The 20,385-nt window shown below is 31.0% G+C and overlaps 1 pseudogene across 1 annotated transcript in view; it reads right to left on the bottom strand.

Moving 5' to 3' along the window:
* Window positions 1-12,734: 12,734 nt before the first annotated feature.
* LOC144561713 (wall-associated receptor kinase 2-like) overlaps window positions 12,735-20,385 on the bottom strand; it is an 85,663-nt pseudogene continuing 78,012 nt past the window's right edge. Inside the window, exons 2-4 of the transcript XR_013513913.1 lie at window positions 15,952-16,837; window positions 14,722-14,865; window positions 12,735-14,364 (exon numbers count right to left, since the gene is read on the bottom strand). The product of XR_013513913.1 is annotated as a wall-associated receptor kinase 2-like (transcript). The remainder of the gene's footprint in view (window positions 14,365-14,721; window positions 14,866-15,951; window positions 16,838-20,385) is intronic.

Raw genomic sequence — 20,385 nt, 5'->3', positions numbered from 1 at the left:
AGTGTCATCTTCTCCTCTTATTTAGTAAATCCAGCTACATTGGAATCCTATTATATATGTTGCCTTCGACCCAAAGTAACATTATTTGAATGTGGAACAAGGACAGGGCCCTCGTTTTCTGGTCATTCTAACTAATTGTCATACACATGTCATTTGCTCCATGGGTTGATCAGTGTCTGGATGTGACAGTAGTGACTTACAAACTTGCCAAGACTCGGGTAACCTCCACATATAGTTCAATTATCTTATACCCACCCGCAGGAAAACTCATGGTCTGGTTGTACAATACCTGCTAGACTCCATTATTCTGAACATGATCGAAAGAGTTGGAACCAGGTTTGTGCTGAACCAATGGGCATGCTCATTTTGGCCTGAATATTAAGGTCATACTGACCCTGATCCAATTTCAGGTTCTGACCAATAATCAGTATACAAGATTATTGGAATCATAGAAACATGTCCGATACTGTAATAAACTCCATTAGGACCTGTTAAAGCCTCAACGCCAGTGTAAATAGATACCAAAAGAGCCATTTTGGTCTAGATATACACAAAAAAATTAAATTTGAAAATTAACTAAATTAATTACTAAATTACTGAAAAAAATAAAAAAAATTGAAAAAAAAAAGAAAAAAACTTACAATTCAGAAGCTTTGGTCCAGGAGAGAGAATTGGTCAGTGTGAGATATGAAATTCTCTCTCTGGACAGCTGTTATAGAAAAATACCTTATGTGCCGCATCCCTTAGGTGCGAACTCCAATAAAAGGGCCGCATCCCTTAGTTGCGACCATGGTAGATTTAGAATTGTATATAAAAGAGAGTTTTTTTGGTTTATATTTTTGAGAAAATGGTACATTTAAATTTTTTGAATTATACTATTATGATTCTTCCAAATGTACCAGCAACTTGCAAAATTCAAAATTCAAAATTATATGTTAAGAAAGAATGGGTATATTTAAAATTATAGGAGGGACGCAAAATTATCTTGTGTGTGGAGTAAGAGCGGAATAAATTTTTATTTTCATACTTAAGTTGTAAAATAAAATGTAAAATAAAAATAGTAAGATGAAATTATAAGAGAGTAAATTAAATTATTTTTTGAGACGAATTAACTCACTCTACATTACTTTACACATAAAAAACATTTATATTATATATATATATATATATATATATATATATATATATATAGGAATATGCTAGCATGCTATGCATAGCATAGAGCCCCTCCATGCAACGCCTTGGATTTTGACTTTTCAAAACCCTAACGGTAGATCCGAACTGTTCATCTTGTTCTCCATATTAATATGTTTTTGGGGACCAAATTTTACATTTTTTGAAAATTTTCTACTATTTCTTTAGATTTATTGAAAATCGCTGTTTTTTTATGGTCCAGATTTGCTGAAAACAGCGATTTTCAATAAATCTAAAGAAATAGTAAAAAAATTCCAAAAAATGTAAAATTTGATCCCCAAACACATATTAATATGGAGAACAAGATGAACAGTTCGGATTGACCGTTAGGATTTTGAAAAGTCAAAATCCAAGGCGTTGCATGGAGGGGCTCTATGCTATGCATATCATGCTAGCATATTCCACATATATATATATATATATATATATATATATATAAATTTATTTAACAATTTCTCTTGCTTCCCGAAAAATTAATTAAAATTATAAATTTAATTGTCAAATAAAAAAATACAAAAAAAGATAAAATAAGTAACTTAATCTTTTTTAAATCTTAGGGTAAATTTCATGGGAGGTCACTAAACTTTGCTATTTGTTACGAATTGGTCACTCAATTTTTATTTGTCCCTCATTAGCCACTAAACTTTGTATTTGTTTTCATCAAGTCACTCCGTTACATTTTTCATCCAAATAACTAACGGAGTATGACATGGATTCCAACTCATCATATTTGACAACTTGGATACGTTTTTTGGGGACATTAACTATTCCAATTATTTCTTCTTCCTCCTCCGACAGACCTCTGAAAATTTGTCCCAATTGGATCGCTCTCCCTCACTGTCTCTTTAACTTCTGTTTGGTTCCATCTCTCACTTCCAAGTGCACCGCCTCTCTGATCTTCCGTAGTGATCTACAATACCAATATATGTAATTTGTAAATATCAGTTTCATATCTTTGATTTATTTTCCTCAATTTCCTTCGATTTTAATTTTGCCCTCTCTGAACCCCTTTTAAATCTTCATCTCACCATGAAACCACTTGTGGTACATTTCTCTCCTCCTCGTAAAAAAATTTGGTTGATATTTGTTTGTTTTAATTTGATTGATTTGTGTTTTTATCACTGATTTGAAGTAAAGCTAAAAAATGAAAATAAAACTAAACAAAATTGCATTGTAGACTCTGGGAATTTAAATCTGTCAGGGGCTGCTTGTCAGAATCTCCTATCTCCTTCGCTCTGTACCAGTACAGATTTGCGTACCGGTTGTTGTACCAGTGACTCACTTCTTCATTCCCAGAGGATCTGTTTGATAAGCCAGTACGTCCGGCTGTTCGTGATAAGCCATACCAGCAGTTTACATTCTTCATTCTGCGTGGATTTCCTTATCTGTTGGAATAGTTAATGTCTCCAAAAAATGTACCCAAGTTGTCAAATATGATGAGTTGGAATCCAAGTCATACTCCGTTAGTTATTTGGATGGAAAATGTAACGGAGTGACTTGAGTGAAACAAATATAAAGTTTAGTGCCTAGTGAGGGACAAATGAAAGTTGAGTGACCAACTTGTAACAAATAGCAAAGTTTAGTGACCTCCCAGGAAATTTACCCTAAATCTTACATATGTAACTCACTAGATATAAAGTTTTCAATTATCAAATAATCAGATGGGGCTTCTAAATACATAACTTATTGAAGAGTATATATCTTTTTAAGTAAAAACTGAAAATTAAGTCATTTAATTATTTAATATAAAAAAATATTTAGATTTGGAACCTACAATGTGCCGAATTTTTTTATAAATATAAAAAAAAATAATTAAATTTCAAAAACTAGCCAAAGTTGTGTAGGATTTCGAAATCTACCCAAACTATAAAATTTTTTTGAGGTAATTCAGTCTAAAACCGCATTTTTTTTGTAGGTTTACAATTCCAAAACCACAGTTTAAAAAAAAACCGTAATTTTTTTTGTAGTTTTACAATTCCAAAACCACGGTTTTTTTTTTAAAACCGCAAAAAATTTTGCGGTTTCATTTTTTTTCCATTTTTCAGATATTTTTTATTTAATTATAAATATTTATAATTTATTTATTTTTTGTATTGAAATAATAGAAATATTTAATATATTTCTTTGAAAATAGATGGAATACTATATAATTTGATTTATTAGAAATACTGCTACAAATAACCCGAATTAACATTTTTTTTGCCGGATTTTTTATGGTTGTAAGAAAAATTAATATATTTTTTTATTTGTTATTGGAAAAAAAATAATAATGCTTGGATTCTAAGTTATTGATCCCGGTTTAAAAGTCACTTCTAGGTAATACATAAAATATTGTGATCTTTCTAGTTCATTTAATTTATAAAAAGTTGTATCTATTTTGAGAATTATTTTTAATAACAATCATTAAATAAATTTTTAAAAAAATTTCAAAAATAAATACAACTTTTAGAAATTAAATGCACTAGAAGGATGACAATACTTTATGTATTTACTTAGAATTGACCTTTGAACCGGGATCAATAACTGAGAATTCAAGCATTTTTATTTTTTTTCAATAACACATAAAAAAATATATTAATTTTTTTTACAGCTGCAAAAAATATGACATGAAAAATGTTGATCCGGGTTATTGGTAGCAGCCTTTCTAATAAATCAAATTATATAGTATTCCATCTATTTTCAAAGAAATATATTAAATATTTCTAATATTTCAATACAAAAAATAAATAAATAATAAATATTTCTATTTAAATAAAAAAAATCTGAAAAATGAAAAAAAATTGAAACCGCAATTTGTTTTTAAAAAAAAACCGTGGTTTTGGAATTCTAAAACCGCAAATTTTGAGACTGAATTACCGCAAATTTTTTTGCGGATTGGGTAGATTTCAAAATTGTGTGCAACTTTGATTAGTTTTTGAAATTTAATTATTTTTTTGGATATTTTTAAAAAATTTGGTACAATGTATGTGATGAAAATAAAAGTAGACATCCTTGTTACTGCAATTAATTTGTCAAGTTGTGATGCCATCCTGTCAACCTTTTTCTTTAGGAAAAATAAGGATCAATTAATAATTGGTTGAATGATCCTATCAACCTTGAGTATACCTTACTCAGAAGAAAATCTATCAATAATTGATTACGGAAGACTCCGTATCTCTCTTGGGTAAACGCAAGCAAACAAGTCCCTTCAACACGCCCCCATGATTGCAGGACTTCATATCTTAAATTAAAATTATCAAGAGTTAATGTGATTGAGTAATGAATTAAAATTATCTCTGATAAACACAAACAAATAAGAAATTAATGTCGCCAAAAATGAAGTAAATTATCAACAAAGAGAGTAATGAATTAACTGTGTTTTTGAAATTTTAAATTCTCTTTCAATAGTATTTAATAGTTTCCTTTTAAATATTTGATAAAAACTTTTATTAAGTTTCTATAATTATTAAGAGATATTAAAGATGAGTAAATTGGATATGAAGAGAAAATTTTCTCTCCGCATTCACTAATGAGTATGGCTACTATAACATGAGTGTCATTTCAGTCTATATAACATCAACTCCAAAACTTATCGAATCAACTTCAAACAATAAATCCAAACCATTCAAACCGATCTACTTCATTAGTTGTGCGTATACAAGTAAAATTTATAACTTTTTGAATTTATTTGGTATCAAGTCAAGCGGTCAAATGTATGAGTTTTTAAGTTAATTTTAATACATTTATTTTTCAATTTTAAAACCACTTGATTTGATACTAAAATAACTCGAAAATATAAAAAGTTTGCATGTAAATGCATCACTCATAAAGTAAATTGGTTTGAACGGTTTGAATTAGTCATTTGAAGTCTATTCAATCAATTTTGAAGTTAGTGTCATGTGACACCGATGTTATACTAGCCAGACTCCTCACTAATCTAATTGCAACTATCAAAATAACATTGCCTTGTATATTAATCTTCACGATATATAATAAGTAAGCTTTGAGATTACTTTTTTTTTCTTTTCTTTTTTAAAAAAGGAGAGATAGTACAGTTGGTTAGAGAAAAGTTCTAACACTGTTATTCAAAAATTGAGAGTTCATTTTTGCAGCTTATAAGAAAATTTTCAAAACAATATAACTTTCTTTTTAAATTATGTACAGGTATTATCAACTGTTTTTTTTTTGTCTAACATGTTTAGTTTATTATCATGAAATTCAAAATTTTATCTATGGTTCTCTAATGGAAAAGAGTGTGAATTAATAATCAATAAAAAATAAAAAATATATCAAGATGCATATAAGTTTGAGCAAAGCTACTGTATAATATGCTTACCAAAACTTATATGAGCAAAACTACTGTATACTATGCTTACCAAAAAAGCTCTGCTGAGGATAACTTCAAAATCTATCTAATTAATTTCAATAATAAATTCAAATAATTGAAACCAATCCACTCCATGAGTGATATGAGATGTAAAATTTTGAAAATTTTCAATTCATTTAGTACAAAATGAAACCGTAAAAAAATAATGAAAAAAAACTTACGTTACAGTATCAGCTTCAACTCATATTAATTTTGGATTTTAATAAACTTATGTTATAACAATGTTCTGCATATTATTATATTTATGTGTCATGTATATTATACTATATAATATGCACCGCATTATACCAAATAATATATATGCACACTTCTCATAAATTTATCTTCGTTCTAAGTAGTCATGATATTTAACATTTTATCACATGTATTTTATTTCATATCATATGAAATAATATATATTATAAATAAATTATCCTTCTTGTTTCTCGTTCAGTTGGTGTGACTTATATGGAGGATTTGTATTATATCGGCAATGACATAAAATATTTTATTACCATAAACTATAAACAGTATTCTATCTATATATTATAGTTTCCCAAATAACATAGATGTAAAGTATCATTTTTATAATACATGATCCTTTAAAGTAATGTTAAAAATAACATTATTTGTGTTCATTCCTTACCACATGATATTATGGATAATATATAAAGTCGGACTGTGTCATCTTTGTATTATATTCATTTTTTGGTTTCTTAAGTAAATTATAAATATATAACTGTACTTCAGTTATATTGCATGCATTATAATTGTACTTTACTAAGGGGCCCATAAAATATCATCACTCATTATAAATGAGGGACAATGATACTATTGACATATGACTTTCTCCCGCACAAGTTATATATAAGAAACTTATATTTGATTAAAACATTTATTAAGTTTCTACAATTATTAAGAGATTCTAAAGATGAGTAAATTGAATATGAAGAGAAATTTTCTCTATGCACTGACTAATCTAATTGCAGATTTGCCGCTATCAAAATAGCACTAATCTTCATGATATGAAATAAGTAAGATTTGAGATAGTACCTATAATTGGAAGTTTTTATGATAGTACCTAATTAACTGTTTTATTAAATAGCACCTATAATTGGAAGTTTTCATGATATAAAATAGCACTAATCTTCCACTAAACTTCCAATTAACTGTTTTATTAATTTTTCGTTTTTCATGATAGTACCTATAATTGGAAGTTTTTCATCTCAGTATTTTCTTTTAAAGATGTTGGAGCCTTGGGGGTTTAGATACAACTTTTCACTATTTAGCTAAGTTACCGGACTGAAGCTAATTAAGCTCACATAAATATCAAATAGAAGTGGTACGTCAACGTCAACGTCAAATAGAAATGGTAATCACTACAAGAAAACTACCCTTTCCTGGCACTTACAAATGCCACCAAATGTGCTGAAAAATGTCACCAAATACCTATCCCGGCGTTTAAACAAGTGCCGGCAATACTACCGTCGGGAAAGGTCTTTCCCGGAGCTTCCCTAGGTTTTCCTAGCGCTTACAAAGCACCGCCCAAAATTTGCTTTTCCCGGCATTTGCAAAGTTCCGCCATACTTGTTTTGATTTTCCCGACGCTTATATGGCTTTTCCCGACGCTTATTTGGCTTTTTCCGATGCTTAAAAAACGCTAATAAAAATCACAAAAAAAAAAAAAAAATTCAAATTTAATATTGGCGTTAGAAAACGCAGGTAAAAACTATAAAAATATAAAAAAAAATATTTGCGCAGAAAATCCATAACAATAATTATATATAACATTTCACTTGTATAGAAAATCCAAAGATCACTTCTACAAATGAAGTATTGAATTATTGTATACAGGATCATAAACATTATAAATCTTGTCTTTTTGAACTAGCAGACTTATGCCATCGCTCCTAGCCTAAAGAATATTAGAAAAAGAAATTAAATGAGATGGTAAAGGGAACATAATGTTATTTCATAATTCATTTTTGGAGAAAATGAAGATGTCAAATACAAATAACTCTTCAGTGAGTCCAGTCTAGACAATTTATACAAGAGTGCCATAAAAATTAGAATTAACTACTTACCTAGAGATGTATTTTGTATCGCTTTTCTTCTTCTCCTCCTTTCTACCATCTTTGTACACTGCACAATACAAATGTACCGGTTCATATGAAATTAAAACCATCTCAAGTCAATACGTCGAAAATGATATATTTCTTGTAGTGAGAGGAGCTCACATTGCTTAAAAAAACCCGGCAGCTTTATGACTGTCAGGGCCAGCTCAGATCACCAAATTTGTTTCCATTGGTCGAGACGTCGCAGTGCATCTTAGTGTGCAAGAACACCATCATTACAACGAATGCTATTATTGTCAACTGATTTCTTGGTGCTAAAATTGAAACTGTTGGTTTTGAAATTCCAAAATCACAATTATTTTTTGCAGTTTTAGATTAAATTATCGCGAAAAAAAATTTGCCGTTTGAGTAAATATCGAAATCTGGTGTAACTTTGGATATTTTTTAAAATTTAATTCTTTTTTTGAATATTTATAAAAAAAATCGGTATGGGTAGCATTAATTAGTCTTTAGTTCATCAAGTCTCTTTTGGTGATTCGGAACTCAGATTTGCACGGATCTTGATACCCATCAAAGAAAGCTCCGTAGAAATGAGCAAATAAGAAATTAAATAATGACACCTATCTTCTATACACCGACCTTATTGAGGGAAAGTTAATCCGAAATTACAACTTGTGTAGTTTTGGTTAGGGTTGGCAAAATGATTCATAGTTCGTGATTCGATTTGAGTTTGATTTGAGTTTAGTTCGATTCGAAATTAGTTTGTTTGGAAACAAATCAAACCCAATTCGGTTCGAATCTTATTCAAATCAAACTCAAACTGGGCATAATTCGTTCAAAATTGATTCGCGAACTATGTAGGTTCGAATCTCAAATAATACAACTAATGGATTCAATCATTAATTTTCATAATGCAAGAACCAAACTTATATAACAGCTCAAAATTGTTAATATAATGTTAACTTATAATCGAAAAATATTTCAGCAGGGTAGCAAATTAACAATGGAATAAGTTTCATTTGACTAGAGCTATGCCATGATTTTAATCAATCCAGTAGCGTAAAAGGTAGGAAAATCTTGAACTACTCCATAATCCATTAGTGTGAATTTGTAAAACATAAAAGGAAACTGTGTTAATTTTGTTCCACGAGAAGAAAATTAATGCATAAACTACTGGTGTAATTAGAGCTCTCAAAAAAAATTTGTAGTTCGGAATTTGATTGACTTCGTTCGAAAAATGTGTAGTTCGCAATTAATATGATTTAAAATTAGTTCGATTCGAAATAAATCAAACATAGTTCGGGTTCGAATCTTATTCAAACTCAAACTCAAATTAGGACAAGTTGGATTCTATTTGATTCGTTGCCACCCCTAGTTTTGATCAACCAATATTTCTTTAATTTGCTTAGGACCAGAAAATATATTCATTTTGCAGCCATATGATCATTTTAATCTTCTAACACTTTGACTAAGTCGTCCTCGATTAAATACACAAGAAATGGGAAATTTCCCATTGGACAATGGACTTTGACAATTGAGTCGTCCTCCATCAAAACAATTGAGCTCCAACGCCAATGAAAATTAAAGAAAATTAAAGTAGAGTTAAATTAAAAGAATAATAATATAGCTTGAAATTGTGCTCCAACGCCAATGAATGTTTCCTTAATTTCTGCGCTCATCGAGCTATCTCCGTATATTGATCTTCTACTTGCTCTAATAACTCATTTATCTGTAATATATTCTATCTGAAAATTCAGCTATAGTGCTCCCTCCAGATTATAAATATTGTGATAAGCATAATAGGATTAATAGCTTTTTCCTTCATCGTATAGAATGAATTAATAAATGAAAGTAGCAGTTTCTTCTACAGTACAATATTGTGTATATAAACGTGCAAGGCATTCTAATTCGAAATTTAGTTGCTAACTTTTTCCAACTGGTTTTATATTTACTTTTAAGTTTTAAATTTTGAATTATTAATATTTTGTAAAAATAGAGACATAATATAGATATAATAAATAAAAACATTTGAACTCTTCTCTTCGTTAATTTATGTACACCACTCGAATTTTATGATTTAGAAACTAAGTCGGTCAACAAAAATATGTGACCAACGAAATTTAATGATTAAATTTTTATTATTACGTCTATTTTATCTGATAGGAGGACGGAGATATCTAATTGAGGAGGGATCCATTTACAACATCTTACGACAATTCGATTTTACAATTTTCAAAGTCTAAACAGTCGATCCAAACCTAAATGCTACTACAAAATGCGCTTGGAGATAAAAAATAATGTAAAATATGATCTCCAAGCGCATTTTAATTTAGATATCATATTGTAAGATATTGTAACTTTCAAATATTGTAAATGAATCCCTTCTCTATATAATTAGCTCATATAACATGGACCGATGATGGAAGAATGAAATATTCAATTGGTGTGACCTATGCGTCTGCAATTCAGTTGTAAATAAAAAAAAATACCTACTCAAAAAATGGTTCATAGAAGGCATTTAATTGAGTTTTTCTTCATCTTATAGACTTAATTAGGATTTGATGACTTGCTACAGTGATTCCTATACTCTGATTTGGGAGGTACAAATTTGAGAAGTTTGTATAGCGCGTTACCCTCACTATAGTAGCGCCTTCCCTTTTTTTCCTCTCTGATTTTGTTCTTCTGGAGCGAGTGAACGGCATAGGCAGCCTGCATTTCTCTCCTCTTCTCCTTCGTTCCCATTCCTTCCCTTTAATGAAGGAATTTCTGCCCCTCTGAAGCACCCCTTTACTGAACCCACCCCTAAATGCACCTACTTGGGTTTTTGCCAAGTTCTCGACTCCTTTATTCACCTAGCTCCTCCTCCTCCATCTTCTTCTTTTGTATGAAAAAAGATTAACAGTTAAATCCTTAGTTATATGATAATATTCACAGAGATTTTATTGAAGTTTTAAACATACAACAACCTATGCATAAAACATTACTTTTAATCGCTAGACTAAAGTCTTATTATTTTCTTCTTTTCTTTAATGGTTTTTAAAATTGTTCAAATTAAATTAAAGAAGTAACATTAGACCACATGCAATAATATTTATTTCTTTCTTTTTGTAAATCACACATGATGAAATAGAGAGCTAGCACATGGCAAAAAAAACAAAATTTTAATCATACGATCAAGCTCTAAAATCATGAAAGTGACTTCACCATTCCTTGCTCCATTTTGAATATGCCCATGTTCGAATGTCAATATTAATCACATGAACAACTTTCGGTGAGATATTGTATGTTGAATTGATTTTAATATGATCTAATCGTAGGCATTACTCCATTTAGTTTTAAAAAAAAAAAAAATATTTATTAGTATGGAATGATATGTAAAATATGTAATTATCTCATTTTTATTTTTTTTAGTACGGAATGATAAGTAAAGTATGTTTATCTCATATTTTTAATATGGACACTTAATTTCAAACTTGTAGCCTCTCGCATTTATGATAATTATTTAGTCACCAGAGTAAATGCAATTATCAGAAAAGTCTACATTTAAGTTATATATTGTCCATGTATAAAACGAAGGAAGTAGTTGGAAAAATTATATACCTATGTATAAATTATTTTTTTAGTTAGTGGTTTTAAATGTCTACTAATGATTCTATTAATAAAAAATCATATTTATAATGGACAAAATGACGATTAGATCTATCGAATTGGGCTTCAAACGATAAATTTAAACTAGTGAAATTCATCTACTTCACGAGTGATGCGTGTACATTTAAAATTTTAAAATTCATTTAGTATAAAGTCAAGGGGTAAAAAAATAATTTTTTTACAACTTTATGTATTCATTTTTTATCATTTTTTAATTGCGAGCGGATAATTTATATTTTTTTAACCACTTGACTTTATTTTAATATTTTAATAAATAAGTAACTCCACTTCTATTTTTTTTTTCTAAAAATAAAATGTGTGTGAGCCATAATTTATTTAAATTTCAACCAAAATTCTGAAATCCGCTTCATATTTTTTCTAAAAATTAGTTTTTACATTATATTTATTTATCTCCTATCCATAATCGCATCTAATTAACTACAATTATATGTGGCTACCTCCGGCCAGTCTACATATGTGCTCACAAAATCTCCAATTGTGGCTGCATTCGATGAAATATCTAACAATCATTGTTTCATCAAAATCTTCATGTTGGCGCGGGAAGTGTGTGATGTGAATTCGCGCCTTTCGTCCATGTCAACTCCAAGTTCAGGTCCTTTGCTCATATCAGGCCCGGCCCATTTACGAGAAGTTAATTACTTACCCAAAGTCCAGCCCATTTGATTCTTTCCTTCCCTTTTGCGCTTCCCCATCCATGTTTCTCGACCCAAAGTCAGAAGGGATCCGTATCCTCCCAGGTACCTGAAACAATACAATTGAAACGGACGACTTAGATTTACTCTCAGACGGTCGGGATACGGGGCAGGATTATTTGTGCTTTGAGATTCGTGCCAATCTATTTTCGGACTGTCCGATTCAATTCTACTCAGATTAGTCACCTGAGGGAATACGAATTCAGTCAGAAGACCGTATATCTTGGCGCGATTAACCCCAGGTACTTGGGGCTTCTTTTAGTCTGTCGGTTTCCAGTGTACATGGTTTTGCATTACACTCTGATCGTAGGATCTCATTCTGGTACTCCAATGTTTTTTTTTTCGTTTTTGATAATTACTATACTGTTAGCATCATTCTGTTAGTATCATTCTGGTTAATAAATAGTTGTTGCATATATATCAATATGAAGAATCCAATTGAAGAATCTAAATTGTAGTACTTAAAAAATAAACACTGATATGAATGTACTTAACTGGCACCTTGAGTATTTATGGATTAGGTTTCAGCATATTAAAAGATAAGTGAATTGAATTATTTTGTCTGATAAGAGATATCTATATAGCAATTATATAACACTACTCAAAAGTAAGCATAAGCAACAAAGACTATTCATTATTAACAGTACTAGTATTTGTAGAGAAGCTTCTCAACCTTTATAGTACACATGACAATTCATCTGGGAAAATAATTGGAACATTGCTACTTTTTTTTTTTTTTGATAAAAGTGGGTAACCTGTTTCATATTGAAACAAGGATAGTTCTTTACAATAATCAATGGAACGGCAATTCCATTGTACAAAAAGCATAGGAGTAGAGTTTTTACAACAAAACATAAGCAACTAGATAACAGCAAATATAAAAGACCTAAGACAGCTAGGTAAAGGGCATAACAGTAGCTAAGCAGTACATCACAAAGAACTAAGTGTCACTAGAGCAAGTAGAGTAGGAAGCTCTCGTAAAGCTAGCATATGATGAAGTACTAGGATAATAAGAAGAGGAGGATGCAGGGGAGGTAGGGTCTGAATCAGAGGGCAGCATATTAGTATCTCCAGCGAGCTCAACTCTAGAACATTGCTACTTAACAAATACTGCTGAATAACCTTACGCACCAAGAAAAAAAAGGAAAAATAAAAGCAAATCCACAATACACAAGAGAAAAGGAAGGTTAAAACCTCACAATCCATTTGGGCTGTATCAAGCTAACGGCCAAGTGTAATGCTCTCTACAACATTCCTCTCTATACTGAAATTACCAGTATTTTCCATCTCCATACGAATGGATGATTCACCAACCAAATTTTCTCTCTCTTCATAATTGGTATTTTCGCAAGGATGGTTTTTGAGTTTCTGATTCTATCAAGCTCCTCTGCTACGTCTTTCATTGTTGGTCGATCTTCCCTACTCACATGTAGACAGTCCTTAGCCAGCTCAGCAACTCTATAGATGATCTCCTTATCTTCCTCCCTTTTTATTTGAACATCTAGAAGGTCATCCATTTTCTTCTCTTTCATAGCAGAGAGGAAACGCGATGAAAGATTTTTTTCTTCCTCTGAAGCTTCAAAATCAACTACTGGCTTACTGGTAAGAAGTTCCAGAAGAACCACACCAAAGCTATACACATCACTCTTGTCAGTTAGTTGGCATGACTGCAAGTATTCTGGGTCTAGGTAGCCACATGTTCCTTGCACAACCGTGACGAATTGAGATTCATCGGTTGGAGCTAGTATTGATGCCCCAAAATCAGATACCTTGGCAATGTAATTTTCATCTAAAAGTATATTCGAAGACTTGACGTCTCCGTGGAAGATTGGTGGAGATGCTAAGTAGTGCAAGTAGGCAAGTGCTTCGGCTGATTCATGGGCAATCCTTAGACGGGTTTCCAGAGTGATGGAAGATCTTTGTTTTTTATCATGGATATGTTTAAATAAAGTACCACATGAGATGAATTCATACACTAACATTGGGACTTCAACCTCTAGGCAGCAACCAAGAAGTTTTACAATGTTTTTATGGCTTATTTGAGAGAGAATAAGCATTTCTTTGCCAAACTCTTTCTTCTTGCTCCCATTGATGATCTTACATTTTTTAATGGCAACCAATTGATCTTTGACAGTACCTTTATATACTGTACCCTGGCCTCCCTGACCAATGATATTTGAACTATCAAAATTGTTTGTTGCTTGTTCTACTTGTTGTTTGGAGAAAATTGTAAAAGTGAACCCCAGGTTTGATTTAATCTCCTTTAACAAAATCCAACCACCATGTTGTTGAAAGTACTTCTCCTTGACTTTAGAAAGTTCTCTTCTTTCCAATGCCACATACAGGCAAAACCCAAGAAATACTAGTAGCAAAGTGCCGGCACCAATTCCTACAATATTGTAGTTCCGTGTATAATTAGTTTGAAGCATAATTGCTAATTATTCATTTTGGTGTATGAAATCAGGCAGTTATCGTTTCAAAATTTTCTTCAGACAAGGAGAAAGGCACATTATGATTTCATCAGTGGTTCACTGCATTTAATAGTCTAGAACACGAAAAAGGGCCAATCTCGGAAACTGTACAATTTGGCTTCATGGCAATATATCTACGCTTTGTTCTTCCTATAATCTTACTTTTATTGTCATTTTAGACGTTTTTTTTATTTTATAATTAGTTTGTATTAGAAATTGAATGGATAGAAATAAATAAACTTAAACATTATATTAAAGAAAGTTGATTTAATTACCGATTACAAATGGCATGTATAATTCACAATCTCTGGCCGCATTATTGTTTTTCAGACGCATGATCAGAGGGCAAGAGCACCTATATTTGCCAGGTAAATTATGGCACTTCTTGGAACACGGGTTATTGGCACATTCATCAATATCTACAAAATATATGATACACAATTAATATAAGATAATTGTTACAGTTTATATTTGCAGAAAATTTAAGTAAACTCATGTTAAAAATGCTCTTGAAAATACTATATACACTCTACATGGGTTCGCCTGTATCAGGCTATCAGCAACTATTAACACCTTGTACAGCATTACTATGCAAATCAGATCTATATTTGGAGGGCTTAATCTGGACCATAAACAGAAGTTACATATGAATTATACGAAATATGTTCATAAATTATGATGTTGTTTGGGCCACAAAAGCTTATGGGCATATGTGAGAACTCATATTAATTTAGTTCCAGCAGAAGATAGTTACAGTTCTGTTCCCTAAATTCAATCTTTTATTAACAATTATTTGACATGATCTGCACTCTGCAGGACCAATCCTGACATCAACCATCCTGACCCAAGAGGTATGAAAATCTTTACTGTTGACAAATAAATTGATGTGAATCAAGAATTAACCAACCCAGTACAATATGAGAATTTAAAATGTCAAACTACTCAAATTAAACCTGAATCCAGAATTTAAAACAATCAGCATTTGAAAAACTCGTGCTGACTCAAAACCTAAGCAGAACCCTAGAATTGCAAGAACTGAGAATTTCATGAACTGAAAAGATGCAAATGGAACCGAATTTGAAAAAAAAAAAATTGGACCATGAATGACATTGAACCTGACATTTATCTAACATGAATACAGTTTGATATTTCCAGCTTTGCACAGAAAATATGAGATGGGTTTGTCAGAACCTGCCGGTCCAAGTGTCAATACTCTATATCAGATTTCACTGAATGTTACCCGTGGATTAGGCAATTATTTGCAATAAATTATGTTCTATCCTTTGTATATCATACCAGCTCTATCCTTTGTATATCATACCAGCTGAACAATATCTCTGACAATCAGAACTCAGAAGATTGAAAGAGAACTCATAAAACTCAAGATTGCAGAGGAAATGATACTAAACATATGTATTACTATAGCAACAGATTGCAGTATCTGATTTAAAAAAATAAAAGATAGAAAGAAAGAGGAAAAAAAAGAAAAAACCAGATTATAGTACCTTTGCAACCACCAAGGAGATAGGGGTTTCCTTCGTACCCCTGGTTGCAGCTGCAGAAATAGCCTGGACCATTCGTGGAGTTCACACAGCTGCTATTGCTGCTAACACATGCATAGCTGGTCTTTTTACGTTGTGCAATCATGCAGGTCTCATTGCCTATGACCCAATCCAACACAGCAGGAACTGTGCCATTGTTTTCATGCAAGAAGTTAGTGGTTGTGATGTATGCAGTGCTAAAATTGAAGCTGTCTGCTTCAATAAGCACCGCATAGCTGCAAGGACTGAAGCTGGAGGCAGCAGAATTGTTGAAGTTAGCATCAAAGCGAACTGTGTAATAGTTCATTCCCAGAGGAATAGCAATCTGGCAGCAACCAATTCCTGTGCAAGAACCATTAAATAGGCCCTGCAAACTTGAGAACGCAGAGACACACCCTGTTTTATACCAAATGTTATCACCTTGACTGAGGTAGAAATAAGCAAGTGTATCGGCACCAATTAATGTAAACTTATTCTTGGTACTTGAGAACCTAAATGATCTTCTGGTCAAATCGAGACCCCAATCTGCATAGGAAACATTCTTGGCCGTGCTGTTGTAACACTGCCAAGCCATGTGGTGTTTTATTCTAGCTTGGCTCGGAAACAGCGAGATATTGATCACCTCCACTTGGAAAAAAAAAGGCTTGTAGGTTCCATTTTGGTTTCTGGTACAATTGACCTCGAATTTTTTGGATAGCGCACAGCTCTTGCCTATTCCAAATGGGTACGGGATATTGACATCCCCGCAGGTTGTTTGGCAACCAAGCGGTTGTTGTGCTTGTGTAAGTGAATTGGGAACAAAAAGCAGCGCTAGAAGGTGGAATAAAAGAAGCCAAGCCATAACTGGTAGCTTTTAGCTAAGCTTGCTCTGTTTTAGTTTTGTTAATTTTATTCTGCTAAAAGGACCGAAGCTAAGCTCACATAAATAGGAATAAGAAGTGGTAAGTCAAAGTCAATGCACTGACTTAGTTGACTTGGATTATGATAATATAGCTTGTGAAACCCATATATATTATTCTTAATACGCAAAACAATTTTTCGTATCCAAATTTATCTGCAAAAATGTTTGTAGATGCTAACAAATATATATTTTTTATTCCTTGAAAAACGTGACCGATGCTATAGTTTTTTATTTGGATGCTTGTGTTAAATGATCAAATTTTTTATTTGCGTCTTAAATCCTATTTCTACATATCAGAAAATCTCAGAATTAATAGTTAAGCATTTTTTTTGGTAATACTAACAATAATAATAATAATCATAATCATAATCATAAGTTTAAGCATTTATTAATTTGATTTCATATGTAAGTAGTATATTACATATGGTGCCTATATTACCAAATTCTGAAGTTTCAATATTTGGTTAAAATTAAATTTTACAAGTGTGGGACTAAGACGAGAATGGAAGGAGAGAAAGGAGGAGTGTTTAATTAGAAGGATGTGGGACGAAGACGACAAGGGAAAAAAACAGGTGTAAGTGGAAGGAAGGGAGAACACTAAAAAAACATTTAGATACAAATTGTGACACCGGCTCGGCCAATGAGATTCACAAGGACACACTCTATCTCAACAGAGATCACTCAAAGAGGAGTAAGCTCAACTCAAAGAGGCAAAGAGGAGATAAACTCAACTCAGAATTTAAAATTCGTAATATTTCATTAGTTGTTTTACAAATTCGGCTTCTCTTATAGCCTTACAAAGACTTCCAAAAGTCACCTAATCATTAATACAACTTCAACTACTTGTTATCCTCCAAAATATACTTAATTATCTTCCTAAAAACCCCAAAATACAGCTGGAAATAAATACTCTTTGACCCTAATTAAAACACACTCAAAACTCACACTTAATTAATTAATACAGCCCAAAACAGACTACTTATCTTGACACGCTCTTTTGACTATAATATGTTATTATTCTGGACAATCTCAAAACATAAAAGTTGTAGAATATGTTGTAATATTTCCGTAGGACTTTGAATCACATTAATCCGAATTCGTATGACTTAGATATGAATAAAACAGTGCAGCATGTCACATGTGGCTGTTGTAGACGTTTGTACTGCTGTTGGAACTGTTCTGATTTTCTGTTGAATTCTGGACCGTGTCAGATTGGATGGACGAAAACAAAATAATTACTGTAGGCAGACAATAATTAATTTTCTAAAATTATATATATATAACATTGATGAAAAAACACAATACTTCATTGAGCTAACGGTCAACAAAACGTAAGAACTGGTTTCTGGCTGCCATATCACATCAGTTGGTTGGAGCTTTGCAAATGTTTCAACATAAGAACTTGTCATATCCCTTTTGAGATAGGGAATGACTGACCCACGAAATTGATAATCAATGAGATAGAATTCAATAATATTTTTTATTCGTTTCTCTTTGTTTATGGTATTTGATAAGACTAACATGATAAAACAAATATGAGTAAGATTTTATTTCGTTAGCTTATTGGATACAAATATGGATACACTTTCTTTCATTAACTTAATGAGAGGTGTGGTTAAATTTTTTTTGCACCCATTAACGATAATTATAAAAATAAATTACATGTATAAATGTAAACTCATATGAGGATGATGTATTATATGATATAATTTTATTAATGGTCCAAATATATATAATATAAATTTATTTTTATCTTTTTTTTATCCGTTGGAAATCATTGATTTAAATTTTCATGAGACAATTAACTTAGAATTTTATTGATTTTGTAGTTTTTCAAATTATCATAAGACAAATTAGTTGTATTTTAATTCATAGTTCTAAAGCCATACAAAAATAATTATTCTATGACTCCATGCTATTTTTATTTTTTCCTTTGATTTGAAAAATATTTTACTTCAAGCACGAACAGAGGTTTTATTGACAACTTTTATCCGTTTATTGACACTATCTCCTATCGTATTCAATAAGATGGGTATGAATAAAAAAATTTATTTCCATTAACATATAAGGTACATGTATGAATGATTTTTATTTTATTAACTCAACGGATACATGTATAAATATATTTTCACTTGATCCATATCGTACCCGTTTACACCCTTGTATATTCTCCATGACCAAGGAGATGAGATAAACTGACGCTACTGCCACGGCCAATTTTTTCTTCTAATAATTTTAAAATTCAGAATTATATGTTAAGAAAAGAATGGGTATATTTCAAAATATAGGAGGGACACAAAATTATTTTGTGTGTAGAGTAAGAGTGGAAGTAAACTTTTATTTTCATACTTACATTGTAAATAAAAAAGAGTAAGATAAAATTAAAAGAGAGTAAACTAAATTATTTCTCTAGATGAATTAACTCACTCTATGTTACTCCACTTATAAAACTCACTTTCACATATATAATTTTACTTATCGATTTCTCTTTCTTTCCGAAAAATTAATTAAAATTATAAATTTAATTGTCAAGTAAAAATGTACAAAAAATAAAATAAAATAAGTACCTTAATCTTTCTTAAATTTAAATTTAAGTAAGAACAAAAAATGTTGACTATAAAGAAGGAAATTCACTCAAAAAAATGTGGAATCGGATTACCTGTTCCCTGTGGGTAAGAAATTCTTATCCCTAATGTCATTGACAGGTGGGTTCAGAGTGAGTTTTGATATTTAAATATTGAACATAATTTTTGTGTCAAAATTAATCTCAGACCCATTTGTTAGTGACTTTAGGAACATAAATTTCCTACCCACATGGGATAGATGATTCGGTTCCTTATATAATACAGTAAGAGAGTTCATCATGCATTTTTTTTTATCACATATCCTCGAAAAGAGAGAGGCAACATATAATCATTTTTTTTATTATGTCGTGAAGGATTTATTATGTTGTGCTATATTATTGTCGTGCAGTGGGTGATCACCAATACACTTTTTTTTTTCGAATAATGACTTATATTCTTAAATATGTAACTCACTAGATATAAAGTTTTCAATTATCAAATTATCATATGTTTTTTTTTGAAATAATGACTTATATTCTTAAATATGTAACTCACTAGATATAAAGTTTCAATTATCAAATTATCAGATGGGGCTTCCAATTATGTAATTCACTGAAGAGTATCTTGTTAAGTAAAATAAAAAAAAAAGTCATTTAACTAGCTATTTAATATCTAAAATTTTTTATTTAAATTTGGAACCTACGATATATGCGAAGAAAATATGAGTATCAGATTTTGACTATAATTCTACACACATAAAGAAATATGTAGACATCCTTGTTACTGCAATTTGTCAAGTTGTGATGCCAGTCTATCAACCTTGACCTTACTCGGAAGAAAATCTATCAATAATTAATTAAGGAAGACTTCCACTAGTGGAAAAACAGAAATCAGGATCGGCCTATCTGGATCGGTTATATGGACACCCGATCC

The sequence above is a fragment of the Carex rostrata genome, chromosome 11 (assembly GCF_964058835.1).
Source record: "Carex rostrata chromosome 11, lpCarRost1.2, whole genome shotgun sequence".
NCBI lineage: Eukaryota > Viridiplantae > Streptophyta > Magnoliopsida > Poales > Cyperaceae > Carex > Carex rostrata.
The sequence above is the reverse complement of the archived record's forward strand: the minus strand, read 5'-3'. Positions and strand labels throughout refer to the sequence as shown.